The 26,648-nt window shown below is 39.1% G+C and overlaps 2 long non-coding RNA genes across 3 annotated transcripts; one reads left to right on the forward strand and one right to left on the reverse strand.

Annotated features, from left to right (window-relative positions):
• Positions 1–21,986: 21,986 nt before the first annotated feature.
• Positions 21,987–23,312, reverse strand: LOC113530049 (uncharacterized). Of its 2 annotated transcripts, XR_008302347.1 has the most exons (4): positions 23,110–23,312; positions 22,928–23,036; positions 22,408–22,845; positions 21,987–22,279 (listed from the first exon to the last, which is right to left on the reverse strand). It is a non-coding gene; the product is annotated as an uncharacterized LOC113530049 (long non-coding RNA). The 2 variants fall into 2 exon arrangements; XR_008302346.1 differs by having other exon boundaries at positions 21,987–22,845.
• Positions 23,313–25,003: 1,691 nt separating this feature from the next.
• On the forward strand, positions 25,004–25,875 carry LOC128318796 (uncharacterized). The gene is made up of 3 exons (XR_008302230.1): positions 25,004–25,459; positions 25,561–25,608; positions 25,754–25,875. It is a non-coding gene; the product is annotated as an uncharacterized LOC128318796 (long non-coding RNA).
• The last annotated feature ends 773 nt before the right edge of the window (positions 25,876–26,648 follow it).

Genomic DNA, 26,648 nt, shown 5'->3' on the forward strand with positions numbered 1-26,648 from the left:
TTATTTATCAATCTCTATAAGGCCAAACCAACCATGACTTCCTGGCAAAAGTTTGGGGAGCAGTCAATTTCTTCGTCTTGATGTACGTTTGTTGATAAATGATAATTAGCTGTAAATTACCAAGCATGTTTACAGCACAGCTTATTTACATTCAGTGACAGCCACAAAACTCCATAAAAGGACAAAATGATGATTAAAGGGTAAACGAGCACCTCTCAAGCATGGCGTGTGCAAAAAGTTCCAGTAATGCAGCTCTGCCACTGCAGCCCGTTAGCTACCATAAACAGACACTAACACTTCCTCCTTTCATAGGGTGCAAATTTTTTTTGTCCTAATTGAATGGCTAGTCTTAATTGTTTCAATTAATAATATTTTCATTAAATGCATGCATGCAATTGAAATAAATAAATTCTATTAAACATAACAGATTAATTCGTATATAAACTTGCAGTAAATTGCTAGTTATATGATTTGAAGCCGATCAGTCAAAGTTCATATTAGCAAGTCTCCTTATCCATAAATTTGAGTAGAGGACCTCTCGTAGGACACAAAAATTTTTCTAAATTAACTGGATTCTCATAAATACCATATTTCTTGTGTAAATGCTCTGATTAATGAATGAGGCCCATTGTTCTCAGTGTGTATTATTATTATCTCACAAGATGGTATCTATGATGGTATCTATCAAAAAAACTATGAGTACTTGAATTCCTGGTCCATCTGTTATAGTACACTGTATTTGATTCTTGACAAAAAGGCAACATTTTGTGAGCTGTGGATTTCTTTCCTTGAATTCCACATCAAATACGTTATTTGAATCTGGCTAGCATCTTTATCTTTAGCCTGACTTAGGTAACTACGTTGTGCTAAGAGTAGGGCCTCACCAGACCATATTTTGCTCAGTTTAGCCAGTGGCTCACCATATCTTTGTGTTCCTGGCTCTGATAAGATCATCCATCAATTGTGCAGGCTAGTGATGATGCTCATACTCAAGTTTCTGTTAACACAATTAGCACTATTTGACTACAGTTGTTACTCATCTTGGCGCTAGGATGTATAATAGCATCGTGGAGTGCCCGCTTGTCCATGAGGACAATGTATGGTGTGGAGTGGAACCAAATGTGGAGACAGATGGCAAAATGGCTGCACCTAAAATGCAAACACCTCAAGCAGGAACCAGGTAGGTGGTGTATACCAAAACCATAGCATTACCTGCTGAACTAACTCCGGGGATGAAAGGAACTGTGAAATGTCGTAGTACTTGTGTGGTACTATCAAGGGTACAGGCTTGGGGAAACTCAGAGCCTGCGGCTCAATACAAAAGCACTGCAGTGTGGCAGGAAAATAACATAAAAGGCCTTGTCGTTTGGCCGAACTTAAAAGAAATAAATCTTTAATATTTAATATATCCAGCCCTGAACCTCAATATTCTCTTTCCTCAACATAGACCTCAGTGTTCGCTTTCCTCAACATAAACCTCAATGTTCGCTTTCCTCAACATAAACCTCAATGTTTGCTTTCCTCAACATAAACCTCAATGTTCGCTTTCCTCAACATAAACCTCAATGTTCGCTAAACAGAGCATGCTACCATTCTGCTGTCTACCACAGAACTATGTCCGCACACGGAGTGAGGCAATCGGAGGGTTTATGAAGAGGCGCGGCCAGGTGTTGCCCGTTTACACTGATTACCTGCATGAGAGCACCGTGTTATAAAAGCCCGTGCAGGTGGCCGCAGATTTGCCTAAGAAGGCACTGGCGGCATTACAATGGTATACAGTTATACAAGAGAAATTATTTATAATCACTTTATCCAGGGTCGCCCAGATGAGGATGGGTTCCCTTTTGATTCTGGTTCCTCTCAGGGTTTTTTCTCATGTCATCTCGGGGAGTTTTTCCTCACCACTCTTGTCTCTGGCTTGCTCATTAGGGATAAATTGTATACTCGGATTTCTATTAAGCTGCTTTGTGACCACATCCATTGTTAAAAGTGCTATATAAATTTTAAAAAATTGAATTGAAGTTCCTTTTGCTGGTGTGTGTAATGCATCATGCAACGAGATTTGCCAAAAATGTATTGTCTCACTAGTTACACCATTAATCATAGTACTTATAACAACTACAAATAAAGAACTAATAGCCTGGACACATTATCTACTGATCTCTCCACCAGTAAAGTATTCTTACATTTATTCTACCTATAGATTCATACATTATGCAGATACCTTTATGTACAGGCATACATCCGTCAGGCATGCATCCGCCGGAACACTGTGTTTGGTGGCGTGTGGTTAACTTCAATTTCTCTCTGACGGGTAATCAATAACATCTTAATCAAGATATCAGCAGGTATACCCAAGTATGTGTAGTCACATCCTCTCTCAACACTATAAGAAGAGAGAGGTGAAGAAGACACACAGCACTGGACCCACTGAACTCTGACAGTTCCTGACAATTTGACTGTAACAAGGAGCACTATGAAGATAATCTTGCTTTTCCTCCTCACCATCATGGTGGTTACTGCAGCACCTCATGCATCTGCACAAGATGAACATAAACTTCAGCGTGTGATTTTAGAAGAAATTATCCAAAGTATAAAGGATGTGAAAGACAGCCTAACAGCAGAGGTAAGACATTAATTAGTGTTTTAATTCAGTCACTGAAAAATTACTATAGAACATTTATAATACAGAATAAAGTCACTGATCTATTAACATTTCATCTTATAATTTCTCAGATTTTTGTTCAAAATGTGATAACAACTGAACACTGCACTGTAAGTTGGAGAAATAAATTTCACTTACTTTCTAATATTATTTTACAATTTCTTTTAAATCTAACAATACTTTGATGCAATATTCCAGCGTAAGAACTTCTGCAAAGCAGGCAATATCCTGGCAGCCTATAAAGCAGACGCGCTCGGACTAAAGGAAAAAGACTGGCTGCTACCCAGGAAACTTATAGCCTACACCAGGGTGAGTGACTGTGATGTATAGGCATCAACCTTTGGTTTGTCCTCTAAAAACTTGGTTCTCCAGGGCTCCCTGTGAAGGTCCGGGGGTGTGGGATTTTTTTATTTATTTATTTTTTTACCCATCATTATAAAAATTATTTTTTGTCAAGTTCTTATAGTTGATTTGACTGGTCACTTCAATTTTATGGGTTAAATCCAAACCCCAATAACTAACATAATCAGTTAGATTATAAATATGTCAACTTGAAAACTTGAAAAACACTTGAAAGTGTTTTCTCAGTGACAGGTTAAGGAATAAAAATATCTTGTGATTTAAATATGTACAAAAGATAAACATATTTCAGTTTGGAAAGTATGTATTTTTTAGGGCTATATGGTAGAAAATGTCAGAAATGCACCATATGAAGGGTTTTCCCAGGCTGCCACACATATTGCCAAAATATTGTTTCACACATTTAATTAATAACCTAATTAACCTAATAGTTGAATATTTGTGTTATGTTCATAAAATAAGTATGTACTGAGGAGGCCTGTGGAACTCTCCCATTAAAAGTGATAAAAAAAAGGTTGAACAATTGTCCTCCTGAGCATTAACACTACTAAGACAATGCAATTCAAAACCTTCAAGGCAGATAAAAGTACAGTAAAGCACTTTACAAGCACTTTAGAAAGACATTTGAGCATGTATGACATTTGAAAGACATTTGCTGTATATGGACCTTCTAGAAAGTACAATAGTACTTAATATAAATAGTAAACACATAACTTTAGTTTGAATTGTGACTGTTTCACTTCCAGGACATTAACTGCAAGGACCCAGCATCAGAGGACAGAGTTAAACTTCACCAACTTCTGGATAACATATGCCAGTGCGCTCAGAAGGAGTACTCAAAACCTTAGAGATCTGAGATCTTAAGGTTTATTTAACCTTCAAGTATTTTAATGCAAACACAGTATATATTAAATTGGCATTTAATGTGGCATTAATTATTTTTTACATTTTTCATAATTTCATAATGTGTTATTAAATTACTCATATTTGCAAAATGTAAATACAATTGTTATTTCAAAAATAAAATCTAATACGACAATGAGTATGCGTCATGTCTCATAGTAACTGTAAACACTTTTAGTGGTAATAAAAATAACTTTTTTTTTTTACAATGCATATAAAGTAAACAGGAAAAAAAAAAACAGCTGTTAAATGGTGCTAAAGTTGGTGACAAGGAAAGGAAGGTTCACTGGCTAAATGCAGTAATTGCCATGCATTCAAATCCAAAGCAATTTTTGAAGATGAAGAAAGCATTCAGGGAATCCCACAATTAATGTCCTGATACTGAGGATTTAGGGTGCATTGATATTTTTCTGTTTAACATCTTAATGCCTTAATTTTATTGAGGGCAATATTCACATAATAATCACAGGTATAATCCATATTTCTAAAGCACTTCTCAATTTGAGTCAATTGTGAATCATATTAATGAAATAACTGACAATCATTAACCAAATTGTTCAGTAAGGGGTGAAATCATAGGCATAGTTTTAGGTTCGCTACAGTTTGCATTTCCTCTTGTGTATTGTGGCTTGTGTATTCCAGTGAACTTTTGGCTAAGTCCCTGGGAGCATATTGCTCCTGGTAGGGCCACCTGAACAGACCTGATGGGAGAGGTCAGATAAAGAACAATAGTAAAGATCATGAAAGGTACAGAAAGCTTAAGTGTACTCAGCCCAGATTAGGGTTCCACAGACCAGTGTCTGGTGAACACATCACATAAAGTGGTCGGGCTCAGCCCGAAATAGCAATATGGACACATCTTGTGGGCTCAATAGATGAAGGTGGGGGTCAGGTGCTATTCCTTGTTTTAGATGGACTAGACCCTTGTAACTGAAACTGGTTTTGTGAATGTGAAATGTCACTTCTGTGGTGGGAAATGTCACTTTTAAGCCAACAACTTGTGTACTACACTCGATTCTGTCAAAGCTGCTCCTAGAATTATTACCAGCAGTTAGGAGGCCCTTAATAAACATTATAAATAAATTCATCATTGAGCTTAGGCCATGTCCCAACATTCTTTAAGATTATTAAGCCTCTTCTGTAGAAACTAAACCTTAACCCCCTTTAGTTGTCTCCAACTGCCATCTGATGGGTTTTTGTTTTAGTTTTGTTGAACCTGAGTGCAGCATTTGGCATGATCAATATTATAATGTTAAAGGCTTAAAAATATGGTTGGTTGGGTAAGTTTTTACCTGGTTTAGATCATATTTGACAGCCTATTAGCTATTCTTTAGCATAAATGGAGATCTTTCAGAGCCTAAAATAGTGCGATATGGCATCCTACAGGGTTCTGTTCTAGGCCCTTTATTGTTTTCACTTTATATATAGCCACTGGCACATGTAATCTACAAACTTGATATCCACTTCTACACCGGTGATACAAAGATGTACTTTTCAGTACAGCCACATTCAGCAGCACAGCTATACAAAATGGAAGATTAAAGCATAGACATTAAAGCATAGATGACTAGAAACTTCTTTCTCCTAAATCCTGATAAAACTGAAGTCTTCTTGCAAGGTCAATAATTTTACCTTAGAGCTTGATCATTGTTCTGTCAATCCAAAAGCTACAGTTAAGGACCTTGAGGTAAGACTTGATAATGGTTTATAATTTGATTCCCATATAAATAACATGTGTTACATGACTAGAGAGACATCACAAAACTAAGACCTATGCTCTCTCTACATGCTCCTGAGAATCTGGAATAGACAGTTCTTTTATAACCAGAAGATTGGATTACTGTAATGTGTTGCTTGCTGGCTGTCCTGGTGTTTTTTTTTAATATGCTTCAGTTAATTCACAATGCTGCATCTCGCATCCTTACCAAAGGAATTCTGATCATATCACTCCAATTTTATTAAGTTTATAATGGCCGCCTATTAAGTTTTGTATCAACTACAAAGTTTTGTTAATGGTATATAAAGCTATGAATGATTTATCTTTGGTATATCTAACTAATCTTTTGGAACCATAAAACCACCATCTTGAGCACATTGTTCAGCTGAGGCAGGTTTATTATCAATTTTAGTATCAAGATATTTTGCTTAAATAATCCCTAGTTTAGTAGGTATTTTTCTAAAGTGATGTTACATGTTTGAAATTGAAATGTCTATACTCACTATTTGCAACTGTTTGCAAGATTGTGAGAAAGCATGGGTATGACATGCAGTGCAATTGTAACTCCTGTTATAATTGCACAGCATCTTGCTTCAGAGATGTCTCAGACTGTTAATAGTTGGCACAAAAGGTGGCAGCACTGAGACAGAAAAGACACACCCATTCCAATTAATGCAAAGTGCTTAAAGAAATTATCCTTTTTTAGAAATACAGTTGAGGGTAACCATAGTAACCATAGTCTGGGTTTTCCAGTTTCCTCCCACCCTCCAGGAACATGCCAGTAGGAGGATTAGCTATAGTAAATTGCCCCTATAGTGTGATGTCCCATCCAGGGTGTATTCCTGACTTGCAATCAGTGTTCCCAGGATAAGCTCTGGGTGCACTGTAACCTTGATCAGGATGATGTGTTTACTGAAGAATGAATGAATGAATGAATGAACAACACTCCAAACATAAAGACAGATTTCAATGACAGATTTATTTAAAAAACTTTGTAAACATTCATATGGTGGAAAACTGCAATTGGTGGTGTGTGGTTAGCTTCAGTTTCTCTCTCACAGTTTATTAGTGACATCTTAATCAAGATATCAGGACAGTTTCCATCACAAGGGGTAGGTTTACAGTCATCTCCCTCACAACACTGTAAGAAGAGAGAGCTGAAGACACACAAACCTGAACCCACTGAACTGAGAACAGACGACTGTACTGGAACCAGAAGCGCCATCTTGGTGGTTACTGCAGCACCTCATGCACTATCTAGCATATGATTTTAGTAGATATAATCTGAAGTGTGATGGACATGAAAGACGATTTATTGCTGGAGGTAAGATATATTCATTGTGTTTTATTTCCAGTACCGAAAGGTTTAAACATGAATATAACCAAATAATACAATGTCCGTGATGTACAAATTTTATATTCCTAGAGTTCTCAGATTCTTGTTGAAGAAGTGATAACACCCAAACACTGCACTGTAAGTTGCTGTGAATAAAATTTTACCTTAGTATTTCTGTGACTTACATATGACTCTATGCAATATTCCAGCATGAGAACCTCTGCAAAGCAGGGGCAGTTCTGTCAGCATATAAAGCAGAAGAGTTCGGACTAAAGGAAAAAGACTGGCTGCTGCCCAGGGTACTTGTAGCCTATACCAGGGTAAGTGGCCATGATGACTATTTGAAGGCTTCAACTATTAGTTTGAACTAAAGTCCCAATGATTTTGAGCATCTTTGTTCAATATTTCACTAAAATATTTTCTTTTTCATTATCAATGCTACAGACACAATACAATCAAATATCAGGCCAATGTATTAATTTTACTTTTATTAATATTAATACTCAATAATAAATTAAATATTAAAAATTAAAGACCATTAAAGTCTGCTACACATATTTGAGCATGCAGCAACTACGTCTTAATCTGGAGCAACTACTAATGTGTACAGCTGATTAATCACTCCTGATAAGAAATATCATGAATGTTTATTTCATAATCCTTCTCATCATTTTATTGCAGATTTAATATTACTATATTTATTCCACACAGGAACTTCGCCAACTTCTGGAAAACATACAACTGTGTGCTAATAAATACTTAGGACCAGAATATTGCACTGTTATAGGAAGAGCCATAAAAGGCATCTAAGTGTCAGATGTGGCACTACACTGAGCCACAACTTTGTAATTAGGGTGTCATCATTTTCAGTTATGTGAAGGCTGACTTATCTTTTTTCATCACTGCTTCTCTTCTGCAAGCAGCTGTGGTTGCTGATAACTGGGGAACCAGGTTACATTGTTGTAAGTGATTTTCAAATTATTCCTTTTTTCAGTTATAGGTACAAAATTAGTGACATACCAGTTGGGGACTTTCTGACAAGTTAATGTAACTTAATTAAATCTCTGCATATTTCCTCACAACAAACCTCCTGCATATCTTCTCACAACAAAGTAACTTATTACTTTATTATTGTTATTAGTAAGTATTACTATTAGTATATATCTTTTATTCATTTATGTTCAGGAAGTGCTTTATCCTGATCAAGGTGGGTCCGGGTTGTGCACTACCATGCCACCCTAGAATGTATCAGGGTGGTGTAATTATTAGTTTGACTTCACTGGGAGAGAGTGCAACATACAGGCAAAATACAAAACAACTTCATACTGTGCATATATAGTAAACTGTAATTTTAAAGATAATTTGCTTTAAAAAAAAGCATGGTGGCATGGTGGCATGGTGGTATAGTGAGTAGTGTTGCTGCCTCACAGCTTCAGTGTCCCTGGTTCAATCTTGAGCTCATGATACTGTCTGTGTGAAGTTCCACATGTTCTCCCTGTGTTTGTGTGGGTTTCTTCCAGGTTCTCTGGTTTTCTCCTACCTCCCAAAAATATGCTGGTATGAGCATAGGGCTATGATAAATTGCCACTAGTGTGCAAATGAATATACTGGCATCCCATCCAGAGTGTATTCTCAGTGTTCTTGGAAAAGACTCTGGATCTACTGCAACCCTGATAAAGATGAAGAACTCAGTAAAGAAGAATGAATTAATTAATTAATGAATGAATGAATGAATGAATGAATGAAGTGAGACTTAAATCCAAGCATAAAGACAGATTTCACTGACAGATTAAAAAAAAGCAATGCCAAATATCCATCCGCCGGATCACCATACTTGGTGGTGTGAGGTTAGCTTCAGTTTCTTTCTGATAGGTAATCAATAACATATTAATCAAGATATCAGGAGGTATTCCTAGACACCAGGGCTAAGTCATACAGTCACATCTTCTATCCATACTATAAGAAGAGAGAAGTGAAGAAGACACACAGCACTGGACCCACTGAACTCTGACAGTTTCTGACAATTTGACTGTAACAAGGAGCTCCATGAAGATAATCTTGCTTTTCCTCCTCACCATCATGGTGGTTATTGCAGCACCTCATGCATCTGCACAAGATGAACATAAACTTCAGTGTGTCATTCTAGAAGAAATTATCCAAAGTATAAAGGATGTGAAAGACAGCCTAACAGCAGAGGTAAGACATTAATTAGTGTTTTAATTCGGTCACTGAAAAATTACTATAGAACATTTATAATACAGAATAAAGTCACTGATCTATTAACATTTCATCAGATTTTTGTTCAAAATGTGATAACAACTGAACACTGCACTGTAAGTTAGAGAAATAAATTTCACTTACTTTCTATTATTTACAATTTCTTTTAAATCTAACAATACTTTGATGCAAAGTAAAAAAGTATAAAGCAGACGCGCTCGGACTAAAGGAAAAAGACTGGCTGCTACCCAGGAAACTTATAGCCTACACCAGGGTGAGTGGCTGTGACATGTCCATTATTACTCTAAAAATTTGGTTCTCCAGGGGTCTATGAAGCATAGTCAGGGGGCCTGGGATTTTTTTATTTTATTTTATTACAGTGATGAAAAGCACAACCCACCATTATCAAAGCTATTTCGGTTGAGAGACTGGAAGCTACGAGTCGTGCCCCCTCAGAGGCCACGCCCACAGCTTACACAACTCTGGGCGGGGGTGGAAACCCGCCTGTGAGAGGAGGTCCCTCCTGACGGGGATCTCCCATAGAGGGCCATCGAGAAGGGAAATCAGGTCCGAGAACCATACTCGGCCCGGCCAGAATGGGGCTACTAACAACAGACGGACCCCGTCCCAGTGCACTCTCTCCGGAACTCCAAGGAGCAGAGCAATCAGGGGAAAGGCGTACAGACGAAGCCTCGGCCAAGTCTGTACCATGGTATCCAGTCCGAGAGGAGCTGGATGAGTCAGAGAGAACCAGAGGAGATGGTGTGATATCTCCTGAGTCACAAACAGATCCACCTGAGCCTGGCCAAACACCATGTCCATATCCATATCTGCTTCAACACCTCGGGGTGAAGCCTCAATCGCCTGGGCCTCGGCCCCTGCCTGGACAGGATGTCTGCTCCCATAATGAGACATCCAGGGATATAAACTGCTCTCAGTGGGAAGAGTTTCCCCTGGGACCACACAAGGATCTGGTGCTCCAGCCTGTAAAGGGGGCACGAACACAGACCTCCCTGGTGGTTGATGTAAGAGGCCACCGCTGTGTTGTCAGTGCGCACCAACACATGGCAATCTCCTAGGTCTGGGAGAAAGTGTTTCTCTGCTAGAAACATGGCCAGCATCTCCAGGCAGTCGATGTGCCGCGTGAGATGTCAGCCGCTCCACAGACCGCGGGCTGAGCGGCCACTCATGACCGCTCCCCAACCAGTGAGAGATGCATCCATCGCTAACGTTATGCGGCGACAAGGAGCTCCCATCACTGGGCCCTGGGACAAGAACCAAGGTGCGGGGTGAGAGTGCCAGGCCGAACAGAAGAACCCGATATCAGTAAGCTTCACCCCCGAAAGCAAACCTCAGGAACTTCCTGTGCTGGGGAAGGATGGAGACATGGAAATAGTCTTTTAGATTGATCGTGACAAACCAGTCCTTGGACTTCAGGACTTGTTTGATTGTAAGCATCCTGAACTTCAGTGGCATGACTGAGCAGTTCCAATGACGCAATTCTAAAATGGGACGCAACCCTCCATCCTTCATTGGAATGATGAAGTACCGGCTGTAGAACCCGGATTCTCTGTCTTGAGGAGGGACCACCTCGATGGCCTCCCTCCCCAGGAGAGTGTCTACTTTTTTGTTCCATTACCAGAGCTGGGCTCAGGGCCCACCAGAGTGGGAAGAATCCCGCAGAAATGAGGCGGTGGAGAACCGGATTAGATTTGGTAGCCTCTCTCTACAGTATGCAGGACCCATTGAGACACATTTGGAAGAAGTTCCCACGCTGCCAAATAGTCCACTAAGGGAATCAGTCTCTCAAGACTGATCTCTGGTGTAATGAGAGCGGCTAGCTCGGTGAACTGGTGCAGCAAACCAGCAGGGAATGGCCAAACTATCTGCTCTGGGCACCTCTGAAGAGGTAGCGAGCCTCCCAGTACCGCTACGTTCAGAAACTGAGAGAAGCACTCGCTGGAAACCACTGCGCCCCGAAGCACCATGGGTGGCAGGGTTGACAGAACGATCCCCTGAGGGCACTGAGGAGAGACGGGCACCGTGTGATGAGGTGTACACCGCTCTTCCCCAGAGGGGCCTGCCCTCAGAAGCCCTGGGCCACAGGCGTGAGGACCTCCTGGCCGAGGTCTTCCTAGACTGCAGAACGGTCCGCAGATCCGGCTTCGCCCTATAAGACCCCTGCTTTGTCTCTGTGCCTCCCAGTGTGAGGAGCTGGTACACGGAGGGGGCTGCCCATGCCCAGCAGCCCCAAGAGCTAGAGAGCAGCGAGGGAGGAACAGCTGAATTGCTGCCGCTTGTGTACAGGCCTCCTGGCACCTGTCGATGATGGCCACACAAGCGGGGGTGTCCATGAGGAAGACCCTGTCTTTCTCTTTGATATCGGACAGGGTCAACCACAAATGCCACTAGTGCTGCCATGGACCTGCCGATAGCTCAGGCGGTCTCCCTGGTGGCACGGAGAGACAAGTGCTTTTAAGCTTCCTGGTCGACTGATTACACACCTGATTCAGAGCGTGGTCACGCTGAAGGCATTCCCATAGCATTTCGACGCAGCGTCTCGTTCCCTCTGGGAACTGAAAATAATGTGTTCTCTCTGCGAATAGTTAAGGAATAAAAATCTGTATGGTTCCAGTATTTGTGTGGCGGCGTGGGATAACCCAATAGATGTCGGTATGATTTAATTCTAGAAAACAGCCAAAATAAATAAATAAATAAATAAAAATAAAGATCAGGCATTCAGTGACTGAGGTACATGCAAAAGACAAACATTTCAGTTTGGAAAGGTTTTCAGAGCTATGAATTACTTGACTTAATCCAGGCGGAAACATAAAGTGACTTCTCTAGTCTAAGGGTTCTCTTTCTCTAGTCTAAGAAGAGTAAGAGTTACAGCTTCTATGGTCATTCCTGCAACCAATGTTAATCCACTGATAGGTGGCTGGCCCTCCAGCTTCACCATTATCCCATTTGCTGACCAAATCTCGTTACCAAGTTCCATGACGAGGGTGTGGGGTTGGACTTTTGAAGTCCTGTCAAAACTCTATATACAGTAGTAGAAAATGGGTGAAGGGTTTTCCCAGGCTGTCACACATATAGCCAAAATATTATGTACATTTAAATAATGAGCTTAATATTTGAATATTATTATGGTCATAAAATAAATGTGATCTCAGGGGGGTCTGTGGATTTTTTTTTATGTTAAAACGATCCCTTTATAGGCGCAAAAAGTTTGGGAACCCCTGCTCAAAAACAATTAAACATTAACACTACATGACACAATGCAATTCAAAATCTTCAAGGCATATAAAAGAACAGTAAAGCATTTTACAAGCAGTTTACAAAAACATTTTAGCACGAGTTATATGGACCTCCTAATCTGGAAAATCTCACATTTAATTTGTTTATACAATAGTAAACAGGTAACTTTAGTTTGAATTGAATGTGACTCTTTCTTGTGCAGGACGTTCAGTGCAAGGACCCAGTATCAGAGGACCGAATTAACCTTCGCCAACTTCTGGATAACATACACCATTGTGCGCAGAAGAAGTACTCAAAACCTTTTGATGTATCTACTTTATCACCTTTCAGTTACAGAAACTGATTATACTTGTATTTTCAGTTAGTCATAAATCATTGTTTTTTAACCTTTAAATATTTCAGTGAAGGTACAGAACATATTACATTGGCATTTTACATATTGCTGATAATGTGGTATTAATTCTTTTTGTTCTTTTTCCATAATTTTACTGCTTTCTCATGTGGTATTAAATTAGTCAGGGTTTGAAATATTTGCAAATTGTAAAGGTTATTTTTAAAATAGAGAGAACATGCTATGCATCACAGTAAATGTAAACACTTTAATGGTAATATACATTACATGCTTTTCTACAGTGCTCATGAGTCAGAGTCAGTTCTCATGTGGTAGCTCATATAATGATAAACACACACACACAATAAACTGCCATTTATTCATATTGAAAGCAATTTTGTAAGATGAAGAAATCATTAAGGGAATCCCATGACTAATATAATGCTACTGGGGATTTAGGGTGCACTGACATTTTTCTGTTCCAACAACTTAATGCTCCAAGGTAGATTACATGTGCACAAACTTTACTGAAGGAAATAATATTAACATAATATTACTAATCACTGTAATAAACCTCATTTTTAAAGCACTTCTCAATTTAAGTCAAAAGTAAACACTAAAAATTTAACAAAATATATTTTCTATACAGTCAGGTCCATAAATATTGGGACAGTGACACAGTTTTGGTAATTTTGCCTCTGTACACCACCACAGTGGATTTGAAATGGAGCAGTCAAGATGTGACTGAAGCGTAGACTTTCAGCTTTAATTCAAGGGGTTTAACAAAAATATTGCATTAACCGTTTAGGAATTACAGCCATTTTTTACAGAGTTCCTCCATTTTCACAGGCTCAAAAGTAATGGGACAATTGACTGATAAGCAGTTTCATGGCCAGCTGTGGCCTGTTTCCTCCTTATATCATGATAAATTAAGGAGATAAAAGGTCTGGAGCTGATTCCAAGTGTTGAATTTGCATTTGGTAGCTGTTCATGGGAACTCTCAATATGCCGTCCAAAGAGGTGTTGATGCAAGTGAAGGAGGCCATCATTAGGCTGAAAAACCAAAACAGACCTATCAGAGAGATAGCAGAAACATTAGGAGTGGCCAAATCAACAATTTGGTACATTCTTAAAAAGAAGGAATGCACTGGCGAGCTCAGCAACACCAAAAGGCCTGAGAGACCACAGAAAACAACTAAAGTTGATGATTGCAGAATTCTTTTCTTATTGAAGAAAAACCCCTTCACAACATCTAGCCAAGTCAGGAACACTCTGGAGGAGGTAGGCCTATCATTGTCAAAGTCTACAATCAAGAGCCACCTTCATGAATGTAAATACAGACGGTTTACCTCAAGATGCAAACCGCTGGTAACACTCAAGAACACAAAGGCCAGATTAGACTTTGCTAAAAAAACCTCTAAAAAAGCCTGACCAGTTCTGATGCAAGATTAACTTGTACCAGAATGATGGGAAGAGAAAAGTATGGAGAAGGAAAGGAAGGGCTCATGATCCAAAGCATACCACATCATCCGTCAAACATGTGGAGGCAGTGTTATGGCATGGGCATGTTTGGCTGCCAATGGAACTGGGTCACTGGTGTTTATTGATGATGTGACTGTTGATAGAAGTAGCAGGATGAATTCTGAAGTGTACAGAGCTATACTTTCTGCTCAGATTCAGTCAAATGCTGCAAAACTGATAGGACAGCGCTTCATAGTACAGATGGATAACAACCCAAAACATACTGTGAAAGCAACCCAAGAGCTTGGAAATTAAATGTTTCCCAACTGAGCTGCTTTTCACTTACTGAAGACAAATCTGAAGGCAGAATGACCCACAAACAAGCAGCAACTGAAGATGGCTGCAGTAATCATCTCAAGGGAGGAAACTCAGCATTTGGTGATGTCCATGGGGTCCAGACTTCAGGTAGTCATTGACTGCAAAGGATTTACCTCCAAGTAATAAAAATAATCCTAATATTTATGATTATATTAGTTTGTCCCATTACTTTTGAGCCTGTGAAAATGGAGGAACTCTGTAAAAAATGGCTGTAATTCCTAAACGGTTAATGCAATATTTTTGTTAAACCCCTTGAATTAAAGCTGAAAGTCTATGCTTCAGTCACATCTTGACTGCTTCATTTCAAATCCACTGTGGTGGTGTACAGAGGCAAAATTACCAAAACTGTGTCACTGTCCCAATATTTATGGACCTGACTGTATATATTATTGTGTGAATTGTATATATTAATGAAAAAATCTACATTCATTAATGAAATGACTAGGTAAGAGGTTTAATCATAGGCATAGTTTTAGGTTTGACACAGTTTTCATCTCCTCATGGATTGAGGATTTTGGCATGAAGAAGGGTGTTGTGTACTTTAGTAAATCTCAGGATTATGTCACTGGGAGCTTAAAGCTTTCAATAAGGCCACCCTTGGTGAACAGATCTGTGGGGAGAGGTCAAACAAAGACTGAAAAGGTGAAGGGTACTGAAAAGGTATTTAAAAAAGACTTAAGTGTACCCTGTCTGAATTATGGTTACTGGGACCCACCCCTGGAGTCAGGACTGGGGATGATGTCCATAGACAAGCACCTGGTGAGCAGGCCATGTAGATAATCTGGTCTTGCACAACCAAAAATGCTGACATGAAGGCATCTTGTGGACTCCCCACCAGCAAGATGAACGGAGGGGATCAATTTCAATGCCATTTGGGCAGCAGGCATGCAACAGATAGCCATAGACGGACTAGACCCTTGCAGAAGAAATTGGCCTTGGGAATATCACTTCGCTGGTGAGGAATGAGCTTGTGTGTGTGAAATGTAAAGGTATAAAATAGATATAGTCTGCCTTACATTCACAGACGGTACTGACTCTAGTACCAAACTTCCTGATCGGGGTGGTTTGTCCTCCAGAATTCCTAAAGGAGATAGGCCTCAGACAGGTGTGGGGAAACTCACTGAGGGCCTTGCAGACAGAGTTTTCCCCTGTGGACAAGAGGGTCACCTGCAGGAGATTTTGAGTCTCAGGAAGGAAAACTTCCTGTGTATGCACCAAATAGCAGTTCCCAGAGTTCCCACAAGGGATAGGCCTCAGACTGGTTTGGAGATATTCGCTAGTCCCAGACTGGGGGTCTTGCAGTTAGAGTTCTTCTCAGTGGACAAAAGGGTTGCCTGTATGATATTTTGTGCCCCAAGGAGTAAAATGTGATGCATGTGCACCAAATAGCAGTTTGAGAGGAGTCTTTCTGACTCCTGTCTGAATGGACCATGCTCAAGCCCTCTTGTCCAGAGCCCCAAAGAGTGATCCTGAGACATAATGCGGATGTTGTAGGTTTTGCTAGCTAGAGCATGCAGCACAGATCCCAGATACCATTAAGCTGACAGTGCAAACCCTCATATAAAGTTTTTGATAAAATCTAAGTTGAACATTGTGCAGTACAGAGATGAAAGCAAACTCAATTTATCAGCACTTAGCCATAGGCCTTCCAGACACTGTGTTTGTGTGTACTTGCCCAACTTTATGAGTGTATTTTCCTATATTATGCCTGTTGTCCTGAATCACACTAGCCAAGAGTGTAATATTTTGCCTCTATTATACTGTTGTTTGACAGACATGAAAATAAATCTGTCTGACCTGAAGTGAAATCTGAACTTCCCCAGATTTAACAAATTGAATGTTGCTTTTTTGCCCACCATGCTCTGTAGTGCATTTGGAAGATTCTCATCCTCAGTAGAGGGCACTATTCAGCATTATTTAATGAGTGCTGTCAGTTATTGTCTGGCAGGGTGCGTTAGTTTTTGGATATTACTGTTTAATGAATGCTATCCGTTATTGGCTGGTGGGGTGCACTAGTTTTTGGATGTTGCTGTGGTGGGAGTTGAACATGGTGGCTCAGACACAGTCTCAGTGTTTAAGTATAGGCTGAAAACATATTTGTTTAGTCAAGCCTTTTTTGAATATTTTTTTCTTAGGTAAAGGACCAGGTCAGGAGGGTTCACAGACATAGTGTTGTGGTGAACTGGGATGTTTGGATGCTGTCATTGTGGTGCACTGGGATGTTTGAACTGACAAGCCTTGCCCAAGGGCATCACAGCAGCTTTGCAGTGCCATGTCTTGAAATCTCTATCTTCTGATCAGTAGCTCAGAGCCTTAACGACTGAGCCACCACTACCCTACAGCCTCATTTTCATGATTTCTACTAAATTGTAATAACATAGTTTCATCTATTACCACGGCAGTGGTCAAAAGAAAAAGCAAGGTGTTCATGGTGTTTCTGATTCTCATCCAAGAGTGTGATGAATGCCTTGTCTATCTTCTTTTCCCCCTCTCTTCTAATAATGTAGAGCGAGAATTTGACTGCAACACCCCCTGTGCCTGGTAAATGATATCTTGACTTAGATGTCACTGATTACACGTCAGAGTGACTTCTGTGAAGCTAACCTCACAACCCCAAGCTTGGTATTCCTGTGAAAAGAATATCTGCAGATCAAAAAGACGCTCATCATTAAAAGGTAATGCTTCAAAAAGCTCATAAAAGAATAAAAGAAAGAAGTTGGAATAAAAGAAAAGGAATATATTGATAATAAATCTCAATTTGACATTGTGGTCTTGACAAGCACAGTTTTTGAGCAAGAAGAACTGTTATTTCAGTTATCACAGATGTAGAATAAAAATGCTAGATAGGATAATAATGCTAACACTTCATTATAGAGTATTTGGGCTGTAACAGGAAGAGCCATAAAAGGGCTTTGCATCAGATGTGACACTACACAGAGAAACAATTTTAATTTTCAGTTATGTGAAGGCTGTCTTGTATTTTTTAATCATTGCTTCTATTCAACAAGCAGCTATGGTTGCTGATACCTAGTGACCTAGGGAAAACTTGTTGTACATGATTTTCAGTTTATTCCATTGTTCAGTCATAGTCATGAAATTAGTGAAATACCAAAGGGATCGCCCAGACAAGTATAATATAAAATAAAATAAATAAATAAAATCTCTTTTTTCTTATCCCCAGGTAGGTTTAATTTGCGCAGTTCCATCACAACAAACACAAGTCTCAGCTTTCAGTTGTTTCTTACAGTTCTTACAACTCATTATTGTTGTTATTAGTTTGTTTTACTATTACTATGTATCATTCATTTGTTCATCTTCAGTTAGTGCTTTATCCTGGTCATAGTTGTGATGGATGTGGAACACTGGGTGTGAGGAAGGAATACACTCTGGATGGGATGCCAGTCCAGCCATGCACGCACTCACGCACCTATGGGCAACATGCACAGAAATGCCACACAGAGAGAAATCTGCTCTTAGGATTGAACCAGGGACCCTGGTTTAAACCTAAGCTCTGGGTCATTAGTGTGCAGTGTTTCCCATCTTCTCGCTTTGTCCGTGTGGGTTTCCTCCAGGTTCTCTGTTTTCCTCCTACCCCCCAAAAACATGTTTGGTATTTGTGAGATTAGCTTAAATGTCTCTCTAAAGGTAATCAATGGCATCTTAATCAAGATATCAGGAAGGTTTCCCACAGAAGAGGTACGTCATACACTCACATCCTCTCACTGCACTATAAGAAGAGAGGGGTATCGAAGACAGACATACAGCACTTGACCCACTGAACTCTGAGAACTGAGCAACCATCAACATCATGAAGATCTTCTTGCATTTTCTTCCGACCATCTTGATGGTAACTCCAGCACCATATGTACTGTCTGAATCAGACAATTGTAAGCTCCAGCGTTGGATTTTAAAAGAAATCATTGACAGTGTGATATCCATGAACTCATTGACAGAGGTAAGATATATTCATTTTTTTGTTGTTCCACTGCTGAAAGGATTAAACATGAGTAAATCCCATAATACAATGTCACTGATCCAACAATTATATATTCCCAGATTCATGTTAAAAATGTGATAACACCTGAACACTGCACTGTAAGTTACTGTTGGTTTTGGTTTTTTGTTTGTTTGTTTTACTGCTTGTTTGTTTGCTTTGCTTTAACAAATAAAAGGTTTATATCTCATAAATAAATGTACATTAAATGGTATATTAGTTTTACTATAATTACAGCTGACACTATGCAATATCTATCTAGCATGAGAACTTCTGCAAAGCAGGGGAAGTTCTGTCAGCATACCAAACAGAAGTGCGCAGACTAAAGGAAAAAGACTGGCGGCTGCCCAGACAGCTGGTAGCCTACACCAGGGTGAGTGACGTATGTGAAAGCCTTAGCAATTAGTTTGAACCTAAAACAGAGACTGATTTTAAACATCTTGTGACCTAAAATAAAAGTGATTTTATCCTTAACACTACAGACACAATGCAATCAAATGTCAGGCCAAAATATTAAAGAATATTAATTAGAATTAATTAAGTGTGTACAACTGATTAAAAAGCCAATCACTCCTGAAAAGAGATATCATGGATGTTAATTTAATAACTCTCAGCATTTTTCCTGTGGATTTAATTTGATTTCGATTCATTTTTCCCCACAGAATATGAACTGCAAAGTTAACTCTTCAGTGGCTGACCAAGTTCACCTTCACCAGCTTCTGCAAAACATAAAACTGTGTGCTCAAAAGCATTACAGAGAACGATGTGATTAAAAGGAGCAGTCAGTACATAAAGATTTATGAATGTAATATTTATATGAATGTATAATCTTTTCATAGAAATTATTTATAACTATTTATGATTGGTTATTTCTAAATAATAGGTATTTTTATGTTTCAAATGAAAAGAGTCTCAAATTTGTAACAGTCAAAGGTAAAGCCACTTGCCACTTTAAGTTTTCCACAGTGGCAAGGTGTTCAGGACATAGGATTTGTGCTTTATGGTTTATCAGTAACATGATAAGCTGCATTTTTGCATTATTAAGGTACAAAGTGTTGTTCTTTAATAGGTCACAGTAATTTTCACAGTAATAAACTTCATTTCTAAAGCACGTTTCAAGTTTTTCAGTCAAAGCTGCTTCATATAGTAAACACTAAATGATTTAGTAAAATATGTATGGAGAAGCATATTAATAAAATCTACAATCATTAATGAAAATGCTAGGTAAGGGGTGTCATCATAGGCATGGTTTCAGGTTCAACATAATTTTCATCTTCCCTTTGTGGATCGAGACTTTTGTCAACAAGAAGGGTGTTGTGCACTTCAGTGGAGCTTAACGCCTCCAATAGGGCCAGTCTTGGTGAACAGATCTCAGGGGAGAGGTCAAATAAAGACTGATACTAAAAGTGAAAAGTACCAAAAAGTATGAAAAAAGACTAAGTATCTGAACTAAAACACTATCTGAACTATGGTTACTGCGTCCAATCCCTGGAGTCAGGACTGATGGTAGTGTCTGCAGGCAAGCAGGCCAACTACTGTACATAACCTGGTCTGGGACAACCAAAAATACCAACATGGCGGCATCTTCGGGACTCACCACCAGCAAGATGAATGGTGGGGGTCAGATGCAATGCCATTTGGGCAGCAGGCATGCAATAGACAGTTGTAGATAAACTAGATGCTTCCAAAATAAACTGGCTTTGGGAATGTAAAATGTGACTTCACTGGTGAGGAACATGCCTGAGTTTGTGTATGTGATTGAAAGATTTGAAATAGATATAGTCTGCCTTACATTCAAACTTCTTGATCTGGGGTGGTCTCTGTCCTACACCAGAATTCCCAAAGGGTATAGCTGTCAGATGGGTGTCTGACAATCCCAGGCTGAAGAAGGAAAACAGCCTGTATATCCACCAAATAGCAGTTTGAGAGGTTACCTCCTACCGACTCCATAATGCTACTGGGCAAAAACTTCTAATATTATATAGTAACTCTTAAGACCTTTCAGTTACATCATTTGCATCAGTAAAAGACCTTGGTGTGATTATTGACTCCAAGCTCTCATTTGAAAATCATGTTAATAATATCATTAGGATAGACTTTTTTCATCTCAGAAATATTGCTAAGATAGGAAATATAATGTCACTACATGACACAGAAAAAATAGTTTATGCTCTTTTATCTCTAGCTAAGATTATTGTAATGCCTTGCTGTCTATACGTTCCAGTAGGTTGCATGAACAAGCTCAAGTTAGTCCAGAATGCAGCAGCCAGAGCCCTTACTAGAACCAGAAGATTTGATCACATCACTGCTCTCTTATTATTGGCATCCAGTAAAATTTTGCTTTGATTATAAAATACTGCTAATGGCCTATAAAGCACTGAGTGGTCTTGCACTGCAGTACCTGAGCAAACTTTTGGTCTTTTATGCTCTGCCACACCTGACTCTATCAAAAGGTGCAGTCTCTTTATTAGTACCTAGAATAATGGTGACTACAGCAGAGAGCACAGCTTTTTCTTACAAAGCCCCCAGTTATAGAACAGCCTTCCAATTAGTGTTCAGGACTCAGAGGCAGTCTCAATCTTTATGTCTTGGCTTTTAAACTACTTGGTTAGTCAAACTTTTTGTTAATAGCTTTTCTAATAGCTTAACTAAAGGCACAGATATGGAGGGCTTATGGGCATAAACTGGGATGTTTGGATGCTGTCACCTCCCCACTATCACACTTTCAGGTTAATGGTGGAATGGCAGCCGCTTTATGTCCCAGGGTTCCCTCATGCCTAATAACCTGTTCTCACTCTTTTCTCTGCTCTCTCTCTCTCCTGTCTTTCTCTCCTTGATGGTACCACCTGGATGCACTAAAAATAGCTGTGGATTGTTTCACTTGGATAGCCTAAATATTGTACTTACTGAAAACAGTCTAAGCTCAAGTTTCATTCATTATTCAGTGGATAACTTCTCTTAGATACTATAATTGTAAAACTAAAAACTCTAATGAAATGTGAAATCTGAAAAATGGCTCTGATGATCATTCTGAGAATCCTTTCAGCACACTCAGTACTGTTTAATTTTATAGTATACACTTGTGTAAGAATAATGACTCATAATCGCACTGGTGTAACCCAGAAGACAATCCGTTCCCTTTTAGGTCTGGTTTCTCTCAAAATTTCTTCATTATGCCATCTTAGGGACTTTTCCTTGCCACTATTGCTATAACATAACATGGCTATAGTCAACAGTACATGGTACAGCGATGAAAACCCTATCAGCCATGTCAGCAGTGGGAAGTGTGGAAATTTCTGAGCAGATAATGTTGATGGAGAAGCTGACCCAGCAGGTGAGAATGAAGGAGAAAATCCCTCTGCAGATCTGGCTAATGTGGTACCTGACACGCAGAATACCTACATGTACTTTACTGTCTGACTACGCCACCCCCTAAAATGGGCGGGGGAAACCCCTTTTCTCTCTGTAGTGTGGCTGATTCTAGACCCTGCCCGCAAAGGAACAGTTTACACAAGGCATGTACACAAGCTCAAATTTATTACAATTTTGAATAGGTACAATTGCTAATGTGAAAAAGAGACGAAGGGAAACTGGCTGGAGCTTGTCAAACTAATAAGGTCGGGTCGGCACGGCACCCACAGCTCCTCTCCTAGGAGGCCCTGGTGAGAGAGACAGACACAACAAACCCAACACCATACAAGCATGCAACGTAGCAAACACTGCACACACAAGGTCAGTAATTACCACTACAAAATACCACACTGTGTTGCATGTTACCAGTACACACCAAAATAGTGTCCCCTCAGTGCAGCCCCCAACTGAAAGGAGCAGTAGTGAGGTGCAGATCCGGCCTTGTACAGAGAACCTATACAGAGACAAAAAGAGGAGAACAGCCAGCTCCCCAACACAATGACCACCGCACTGGCTTGATCAAGGCAGGGTTACACTAGACCAAGGACAAACAAACAAAAAAAAAAAGGACAAAGCCAAAGGCAAACAAAACAACCAACAAACAAACTAAAAAAAAAAAAAAGACTTGTACACTGACAATAAAACAGTGGCTGGCCTGGTCCCTTTAAAAAGAAATAATACACATTAATCCCCAATTTCATTCACCAGCACACATAAAACCAACATATACAAGAAGTATTGGCCTACTTTGCAAGAGTGTTCAATACTCCCCGCAGCACAATAACCCAGGAAGATAAAATGGGGCACTCCAGTGCTACAAATACAAGTACATAATCAACACATTTTAAATACCAATATAAAACAATTTTAAAAAATGAAATCACATAAGAAACTACCAGAGTGTCTGCAGCCCAGCAACTCAATAGGAGGTCACAAGTCCTTCAAATGCCACGCAGTCACCTGTGTCCTTCATGAAGAGTGGAACACATGGTTCTAGCAGTCACCCTGATAAAGTTAAAACAGAACATGAGAATTCAGTTCCTATATCGATTAAAACACAGTCTAGTCACTCCATTACCTGTATGACGGGAGTCTAGTTGCAGTGGCAAATGGCAGCAGCAAGAGAGTGTGAACTCCACAAGCCAAACTTTATAATCTCCTAATGTGTCATGTGACATGCCTCATGTGACCCAAGACAAGCAGCCACACAATGCAGATCACATGATCCCCACACTGATTATCAGTGCAGGTAACCACCAACAAGAAAACACAGATCCCCACACTAACTTAGCAGGTTCAGCATTGAATAACATGCAGTATGGCAAGGGAAACAACCATGTTATCAATGCTTATCTACAAGCTTTTCAGTGTGTTTCTGTGTGTGTGCCCAAATGTACAAGTGTATTTTCCTATATTCTGCCCATTGCCCTGAACCTCGCTAACCAGGAATACGACATTTTGCCTCTTTTATACTGCTGTTTGACAGACACAATAATAAACCTGAACCATCTAATTTCACCAGATTTTACAGATTGAATCGTGAGTTTGAGGGATTCTTATGCACAACAGAGGACAGTATCAGCACTATTTAATGAGTGCTGTCTGTTATTTTCTGGCTGCATTATCAAGATGTGTTATGAATTATGGAAGATTGCATATGTAACCATGAAAACCTTTGCTCAACATATCCTAGCTTGTAATGGCTGAGCCACCTATTATACTGAACCCCTGGAGCAGAGAGGAGCCTTAGTCAAGGGTTCCACATTGGCAGCTTGGCAGTGCCTGGGCTTTGAACTCTTAAGCTTCTGATCAGTAGCTCTTAACCACTAAGCCACAACTGCCCAACCACCACTGCCTTCACATTATTAACACTTTGCATTTCTGATAAATTTTAATAAAACTTTTATGTTCATCTGATGTAAATGCTGCAGTAACCACTGCAATGTTCAAAAGGAAAAGCAAGAAGGAACAGCATCTTATGTTGTTATTTCCCGTCCAAGCATTCAGTGAGTTTAATGCCATGTCTGTCTTCTATAACCCTCTTTTCTCATAGTGTTGAGAGAAGATGTGACTGCATGACTTACCCCTTGTGCTTGGTGTATAATATCTTGATTTAGATGTCATTGATTACACATCAGAGACGCTTCATAGTTAGCATCTATGAAGCTAACCTCACACCACCAAGAAAAGAATTTGTCATTAAAAAGTAAATATCAAAAAAAGCTCATGTTGGAATAAAAGAAAAAAGCCTTATTGATAATACACATGGTCTTGAGATTGTTATTCTGGTCCAAACAAACATAGTTTTGGAGTAAGAAGAACTGTTATTACAGCAGGAAGTGAGAAACTGATTTATGAAACCACTGATGTAGGATAACAATGCTAGATAGGAGTATAATACTAACACTTCAGTACAGAGTATTTGTACTGTAACAGGAACAGCCTTAAAAGGCTATGTATCAGATGTGGCACTACACTAAGCCACAACCTTGCAATTAGGATGTCATCATTTTCAGTTATGTGAGGGCTACCTTATCATTTTTCGTCATTGCTACTCTTCTGCAAGCAGATGTGGTTGCTGATAACTAGGGAATGAGGTGATGTTGCTGTAAGTGATTTTCATTTTATTCCATTGTTCAGCTCTATTCACGAAATTCGTGAAATGCCAAAGGGATCGCTCTGAGTATAATATAATATATATACTGTATATATACTTAGGTGTTTGACTCTGCTGGGGCAGCATGCAACTTACAAGCAAAATATGAAACAACTTCTTATTGTGAATATGGTTATCTGTAATTGCTTAAATAATCCCTAGTAGTCAACTTTAACAGGTATTCATATTTATTAGGCAGACATTTTTATTTAAAACCACTTACAAATAAGGAAAGGATGGCATGGTGGTGCAGCAGGTAGCTTTAGGGTCCCTGGTTTGATCCTGAGTTCTGGTTAGTGAGTGTGTGGAGTTTCTGTGTATGTTCTCCTGACATCTGTATGATGGTCCTCTGGCTTCCTCTCACCTCCCAAAAACATCCAGATTTTTGTTAAAAACGTTATCAACACTTTGTCCACCAGAACAGTGTACTTGGTGGTGTGAGGTTAGCTTCAATTTCTATCTGACGGGTAATCAATAAAATCTTAATCAAGATATCAGGAGGGTTGAGGTAAGTTGTGACGTCACATCCTCTCTCAGCTCTATAAGAAGAGAGGGTATAGAAGACAGATATACAGCACTTGACCTACTGAATTCTGAGAACTGAGCAATCATCAGCACCATGAAGATCTTCTTGCTGTTTGTTCTCACGATCTTGGTGGTTACTGCAGCATCTCATGTACTGTCTTCATCAGGCAATTGTAAACTTCGGCATGTGCTTTTAGCAGAAATCATAGAACATGTGAATGGCGTAAAAGTAAAGGAGTTAAAGGAGGTAAGATATATTCATTGCTTTGTATTTCCAGTGCTGAAAGGTTTAAACATGAGTAAAACTTATAATACAAAGTCCATGATCTAACAATTATATATCCACAGAGTTCTCAGATTCTTGTTGAAAATGTGATAACTCCCAAACACTGTACTGTAAGTTACTGTTTTATTTATTTATTTATTTTATTTTTTATTATTATTTTTTTAAATAAAAGGTTTATATCTAGAACAAAATTCATAAATTAGATGTTATATTAGTATTTCTGTGACTTACATATGACTCTATGCAATATTCCAGCATGAAAACCTCTGCAAAGCAGGGGCAGTTCTGTCAGCATATAAAGCAGAAGAGCTCGGATTAAAGGAAAAAGACTGGCTGCTGCCCAGGCAACTGGTAGCCTACACCAGGGTGAGTGACTGTGATGTGAAAGCCTTAACAACTTGTTTGAACCAAAAAAAAAAAATACCCAGTGATTGCCTAAAATAATTTTATCATTTTATCATTATTGCTGCAGACACAATGCAATCAAACATCAGGTTGAATTATTAAAGAATATTAAATAGAATTAATTAAATAAAAGAACGAAAGACTATTAAAGTTTATTACGCATCTGCGCATGCAGAATACACATCCTAATCTGGAACAATTCCTAATATGTACAGCTGAATCATTCTTGATAGCGCCTACAATACATCATAGTTTGATAACCCTTCTCAGCATTTCACTGTCACTATATTTGTTCCTCACAGAACACTCACTGCAATGTCAAGTCACAGGATGAACAAATTGAATTTCTCCAACTTCTGGAAAACATAAAACTGTGTGCCCAAATGGAGTACAAAAGAACATGTGATCAAAAGGAGCACGGAAAACCTTAAGATTTATGAGTGCAATATTTATACGAATGTATGACTGTTCTAATCCATTACCCTTTAATCAGGGAAACTGTTTATAACTGTTTATGGGCTGTTATTACTAAATGATAAATATATTCAAGTTTCAAATGTTATATATTAAAATCTAATTTATGATTAAAGATGTTATTTAACATAAAGTTGCGTTAGTGCTGTTCTTTTTTCCTTTTTCTTTTTCACAATACTCTTTTGTCATATGATCATAATAAATTTGTCAGTGATAAAATATTTACAAAATGTAAAGACAAAATGTGTCAGAAGGTGTGCATTATTTTTGT

This window comes from Pangasianodon hypophthalmus, chromosome 9 (assembly GCF_027358585.1).
Source record: "Pangasianodon hypophthalmus isolate fPanHyp1 chromosome 9, fPanHyp1.pri, whole genome shotgun sequence".
Taxonomy (NCBI): domain Eukaryota; kingdom Metazoa; phylum Chordata; class Actinopteri; order Siluriformes; family Pangasiidae; genus Pangasianodon; species Pangasianodon hypophthalmus.